The 6,603-nt window shown below is 47.8% G+C and overlaps 1 protein-coding gene across 3 annotated transcripts in view; it reads right to left on the reverse strand.

Moving 5' to 3' along the window:
- plxna3 (plexin A3) overlaps nt 1-4,729 on the reverse strand; it is a 103,917-nt gene extending 99,188 nt beyond the window's left edge. For all 3 annotated transcript variants that reach the window (XM_035521821.1, XM_035521822.1, XM_035521823.1), the window contains exon 1: nt 4,563-4,729. The gene's annotated coding sequence lies outside the window, so the exon portion shown is untranslated. The remainder of the gene's footprint in view (nt 1-4,562) is intronic.
- Nucleotides 4,730-6,603: the final 1,874 nt, after the last annotated feature.

A 6,603-nucleotide genomic window follows, 5' to 3' on the forward strand; every position in this document is an offset into this window, starting at 1 on the left:
AACCTCGTTTATGAAGTTAAATAAACCTCAGTGAGTGAGCCGATGAGTGAGCAGCGAAAGCGTGTGGTATGTGTACGTCAGCACCGTACAATCTGTCTCTAACGACGAGGCCTTTCTGCAAAAACCCAAATATTGTTGCCTCTCCCCCAACACTCCAGCGGGGAGAGAGGAGAGGGAGGTGTGAGCAGCGCAGATGAATTAGTGCTTGGGTCAGATCCATCAGGGCTGGAGGAAAACAGCAGCAGACTTTAGCACGGCGTCGGCGATGACCTCAGAACACTGCGGTACAGGAGGGGCGCGAAACAGCACAGTTCACATACGGCAGAACGTCATACACAGGGTCCGTAAACGTGTGTCACTGCACGTGCAAATCCTTCTTTGTGTCTGCTGGAAATTCAGCCCGGGAGGTTTTTGACAACCCTGGTGTGACGAATCCCTTCCGTCTTGCTATACGTACGTTTATGAAACATTCGGGAGGGCAAGTGAGAGACAGAGGAAGAGGAAGAAAGAAAAAGAAGGAAAGAATGAGAGAGAGAGAGAGAGAGAGAGAGAGAGAGAGAAAGATCACTAGTCCATCTAGTCAAGGACTCCAAAACATTGGTCTCTTCACACCACTTTTGTAATGAGGGTCAACAGCACTTGATTAGAAAGGAGGAGCAGGAGGGAAAAAAGAAATTGCTCTCTTCACGGGATTAGGAGGCAGCTCTGTCTCTCTTCTGTCTCACACCCACACACACACACACACACACACACACACACACACACACAAACTGAGGCCAAGCACCGTTTTCAGTAGGTGATCAAAATATCAAAAGACGAGACTTCTGGAAGCGTTCCACGTTTGTAGCGTCTGCTACGTCTTTCAGGAACCCACTTGATTTATTTGTGTGCTCTTCTCCTGTTTCGTTCGGTCCATTGCCCAGTATGGGGGGGCCCGTGCACCATGCGCAGCGTTCCACCGCTCTGCTTCCACTGAAGACAACAGGACTGTCACAAGAGCATGCAGTTACCTGAATGGCACTCTACAAAGAGAGAAAGAAACCCTTCCCTCCCTTTCAGTGCAAATGCCGCCGAGAACGTGCCCGACTGCACTCCACCTGGGTGGCCGGGTGGCGCACGGCACAGCCGCGAGTTTGAACCCGAGCCCGGGTGCCAGGTCAGTGCGCCATGTGTTCGGAGGTGTCCCTCTGCGACCTTCGCCACGAACACTGGGCGCTTGCCGGATCTGCCCCCTCGTCGGGGGGCGCGGCCGTAAAACCCGTGGACCCCATTTCCCGCCCTTGGAGAAGCGTCACTGCAGCCATGGCGAAACCGCAGACACCGCGTAGGCTTGCTGGGCACGGAGAAGGGAACCATCACTGTAAAACCTGACCTGCTGCGGTTAACGAGCGGAGCGCGTGAGGGTATACTTGGCCATCACTCGCCGTCTTCTCTACATCTCAGTGTCCGGTTCCCCAACACTGATACTGTACCACGCGCACAAAGAGATTCCGCCCAGCTCTTTTCCAGCGGGATGCAAAAGGAATTAAATCTGCCGCTGGGATGAAGACTGCAACCCCTAATCCCAGTTTGCCCGTTGCGGAAGCTGCCGTGAAGCTGGACAGTCTCCTTGTAATGTTAATGCATCTATTTCATGGTTATTCTTTTCCGTGCAAACGTTGCTGCAGACGCCAATGCAAATGAAAAGTGAAGTAAAATCGCTCAGTCGACATGTGCTTGACGGGCCCCCATCCTAAACAATGGTGACTGTGTTGGGTGAACTGGTCCATCTTCCAGCACCCCCTACAAATCTATTTTGAATAAATAAAAGGAGGTCAAGGCCTCCATATTGACACAAGGACTAAATTTTGTCATGTGCACATTGTGAAACGGAGCGACTGGGGAGACCACAACCCCGCATGTTGTGATGTATAGGGGTCAAAAGAGGTCAGCGAAAGGAATCGTTTGACGTTCCCTTGTTGTTTCCTCTTCTCTGTTATGATAGTGTTCCGTGTCATCTTGCAGGTGATGGGGGGGGGGGGGTTCCTCTTACCGTCTGTCAGTCCTGAACCAGCATGAAGAAACGCAAGAGCACGGGGCGACCGTTGCTGCGACTATGGCAGCTGAGGGTCTGGTGTTCACCTAAAACCATGAGCGAAACTTCTGCTGCACATCTACCCTCCCCGCAGGTGGCGTGTCCCAGCCGTATTCTGTTGAAATTGTATTTAAAACCTACATTATATCCTTTGGATTTTTCAGTGAAGAAATTAGCACTTTTAAGGAGTGCGATTAAACAGGCGCGAAGACCGGAGCTTGGAACACCTCTCGTAGTGCTGACACTTTTTGCAAAACTGTTTCTCTGCTTTTTCATCGGCGGCGATGGAAGCTCCATCCGTGATTCAGAGAGCCGCCTGGGTCTTCTTTAGCCGTGCCATATCAGCACGTGTAAGGCCGAGCCTAATAACAGGTTCCTGCTGTATGTTTAGGGAGAAAAAGAAAAATCCATCTGTCTGCAGCAAAGAAAAACAAAAGCTCTCATCAAAGATATGGGCCCAGAGACAGACACAGTGGGCCTGACTTGGAGAGTAAGAAGGTGACTAAGCACAGGCAGTAGCTATTGTTGAGTGATCACCACCTCCAGTGACTCCACATGTCATTCATGATGGAATTGGGGGTGGGGGGCAGGCTGCCCCGCGCGGACGTTTGATCCAGTCCCAGAAAACTGACAAGAAGGATCCTGCCCCCATTCCGGCCCTTGGAAGGAGTAGCCCGGCAGTCAGAGGGGGCCCACACCACACTGACTGGCCTAAGTGACGGACAACCCGATGACCTTTGAATGAACGTCAGCCTGCAGGCTGCCTGTGGGGGTTACACTGACATTAGTATCTTAGAGTGCTAAGGGTGTGCGTTCGCGTCCATGCGAGAAAACGCCGCCTGTGTGTGTAGCCAGGACTTTTTTTTTTTCAACAGGAGACGTAATTGAACGTGTGATTCAGCCACCAGCGAAACTGATGTAATCATTAAGTGATTTAATCACGCAATCATCAATCAATTTGCCGGTAAGCGTGCATTGTGTGAGTTTTTAATCGTAACCGCTACGGCATGTTCCTTATATGATGACTAAAGGCGTAACATCACTGATTCACGCATTAAAATAGACAACACCTACAACGGGGAACGCGGTCCATGGGAACGACGAATCCCAACTGTAAATACGGCATAAATATTTAGCACTATAAAAGGTAATGTTGTGCCGGGTAAAGGCGTCGTCACATTTTGCCTCATGAAACCGCTTTCTATTTTGGGTTGTAAAGACGATATTGTCGCCATGTACTCGTTGGATTTATTGGTCGTGGCGGGCACTACTTGACGCTGGAGCAGCATTCACTTACGCCTCTGTGCGGTCCAGAACAAATGTATTTGCATCCTCTAGCCAAGCTGTCTAGCGCGGTACAACTGCGTAAATTGTGTGGCGTGTAGTTTAACCACGCCACTTGAGATGTGAAAATATAACAATACGACAAGCAAAGTAAACATCTTAAAGAGGAAGGTGAAGCGAGTGTCCGAACGGACGGAGCTGCGAGTATTTTCTGTGCAGAGCCTTGGCTTAAGAAAACGGAGAGTGCCCGTTCGTGCATGCATGCATATCTATCTATCTATCTATCTATCTATCTATCTATCTATATATATATATATATATATATATATATATATAGAGAGAGAGAGAGAGAGAGAGAGAGAGAGAGAGAGAGAGACCATTCAAATGTGTGGTTACTGGAAAAGGAGTAAGCAGCTTAAGACTGAAACAAATATTCCGTGTCTACGTAACGTCATGGCCCATGTTGTTTATTTTGGGGGGCATTTTCCCCTCAAATACCAAATAAGAAAAGCGAAAAGGGTCACATGACCGCGCCTGTTACAGATGTGACAGACCAGCCGAACATGAGCAACACTGTAAACGGGGTAGCAGCCCTGGGTTCCAGCGGTCTTCTCCACAACACACTCAGTGTGGCCGATACGGGCGCGACAGAGAAAAAACGTTAATAAATGACAGTAAATTAAGAGACCGACCACAGCTCCGTACTAAACACGCTCAACTTTTTACGAAAAACGACAATGTGCTTCCACGAAATTGGCTATAATAGGCGAGTCCGACGAATAGCGATCTATTGTGTGCCTGAAAAGAGCAGTAAAGCAGCGAGATTTATCCGTTAGGGTTTCGGACTTACAACGCATGAACCTGAAATATTTTTCACCCAACTGCTAGATTTTGATCTTGACGCTTCCTTTGTCCTGAGAAGAGCGGCGGCTATCTGGCTATTGACCATATTTACATGGATCTCATTTCGCCAGCGTCCCCAAACCAGCTAACCATCCATCCCTGCTGGCGAACGCACGACATTCGTGCCATAGTGTGTAAACGCGCCCGTTTCACCAATAAAGCCGTGCTGCTTTTCTGCCGTTAATGAATTCAGACTGAAAACAGCCGTGTGTTTTTAGTATATCAGTATCAGTAGCCTATTAAATCCATGCACGCCGTATCTGTGTGTAGGACAGTTGGCCAGAATATCGCGCACACCTACCTGTATTCAAAGTGCAACAGTTATATCCACAGTTTTGTTTCAGAAGCGCTCGGTGGATAGAAAATCAAATTCTTTTATATCTTTCTTCTTTGCAAAAACACCCGGACACCAGCTAGAAAAGGGTGCTTCTGCGCCCCGACAACGTAGCGATCTCATAACCCCACGAAATCGTCTCGCTTTCTTCGGAAGCGTGGGGTCGAGAGTTACCCCTTTAAAATGGAGCATACCATTAAGGATCAAGGGGTTTCCAATTCCACTAGGGTAATAAATACGAGGAATACAACCCTCCATGAGAATGTAATAAAGTAATACACATTTTAAAAAATGGACTAACATTAATTTCCAGAAACTTAGCTTTCATTCCTAGAAGTGGCATTTCACAGATTTCCTTAATTTCTAAACAACCCTTTTGTGCGAATGGTATAAGGCTGTATTTTTCTACCGAGGCAGACGTTGGTAGAGAAGGCTGTCTGTGTAGGCATACGGAGATGTCTCGGATAACAACAATTAAGGTTGTCTATAAAAAGACTCTAAATATACTAAATACTTATATAATACTACAGCTAACGTAATACTACGTTAAGCCAACACAACTATACATTAGCGTACCTTATAGGGCTCTATATTGTACCTTATTTAAAGATTAGGGTTTTCACCTGCATATTTGAAAGTATCTTAGTCACATGACCCATTATATGTATGTGAGCTTGAAATCAGTTATTTCATCAGGTTGTCGGGATTTATAGTAGGAAGCTAAAATGGCTCTCTCACCAAATTCAAACTGTGTGTCTAAATGTGGGCTCCAGTGCATTGAGAGCTTCATTGCTTATTGCACTAGATCTGCCCTGTGCTTTTTTCCAGTAATGAAGTTTGATGTAATCTACCGTCAAATAGCAAAGCAATCCACTTATTCAAATCATGTGGCCCAGTAAATGGCTGTTTAGGGGTAATGACACTCTGCAGTAAACAAATGTAAATTCAGCTGACATAAACAGGCAGAGAATCATGAGGAAGAGTCTCAGTCCTCAGTGGGGCTCAATCAGAAGTGCTAATAGCCATGTGAACGGGCAGCGATACATGGCGCACAGTCAGACAATTCCTGGAAGATTTAGTCCCCCGTGCATTGCGTCTTCTGACATGACGGTTGGGCCTGCGTTTCGCTGGGGCGCGTAACACTAACTAGCGCATACAGTAACTGAAATCAACGACTCCAGCTTCGCAGGGCACAAACTAAGTGAGGTGGCTGCCGAGGGAGGTAGGAGAGATATGCGTTGGTCTCTGTGGCCTCTCCGCTCCTGGCTCTACTCCGGCCTGGCGCTCCTGCTCTTGCACTCTCTCTCTCTCTCTCTCTCTCTCTCTCTCTCTCTCTCTCTCTCTCTCTCTCTCTCTCTCTCTCTCTCTCAATCGCTCTCTGTAATTGTGCACTTCTGTAATTGAAGCCACTTGAGGTGGTCAGCCTGTGCTCCACAGCTCCGTGGGCGCACTGGCCTTTCGGGGGTGGGGGGGTGGTCTTTGGGGGAGGGGAGGGGGTAGGGGTGTTTGGTGCTGCTGCCTTGCGGCTTGCCAGAGGAGACGTGAGGATGGAGGGCAGGGAGATGAAGGAGTGCGAGGGAGGGAACCTCCAGGGCAGATGAAAAGAGGAGTGTGGTTTTTACTTTGAGAGCAGAGCCTTAATCAGAGTGAACTTCTGTCATACTGCTGCCCAGCATTCTAAAATAAACCCGCACACACACGCACGCACGCGCCATTTCAGCACATGTCCAGAGTAGGGGAAGCGTAATGGAATGCTTCATGAAATTTAAAAACACAAACAGTAAAATGACTCGTCCCTTTGGAACTTTGACTGTGCGAGGAACTAGATTTGCAAAAGGTTACCTATTTGGCAATCGCAATTTCGCATGCTTTTACCTCTGCCAAATATGACCAGCATTGCTGTATGACGAAAACCTCACTGTAGGTTCTTCAGACACTGCTGTTTGGTTTAAGGAGTGCAACTGCCTCTTATTTGATTCATTCTTTACTATTTTATGTTATCCAGGGA

Source organism: Electrophorus electricus, chromosome 23 (genome assembly GCF_013358815.1).
Source record: "Electrophorus electricus isolate fEleEle1 chromosome 23, fEleEle1.pri, whole genome shotgun sequence".
Lineage (NCBI taxonomy): Eukaryota > Metazoa > Chordata > Actinopteri > Gymnotiformes > Gymnotidae > Electrophorus > Electrophorus electricus.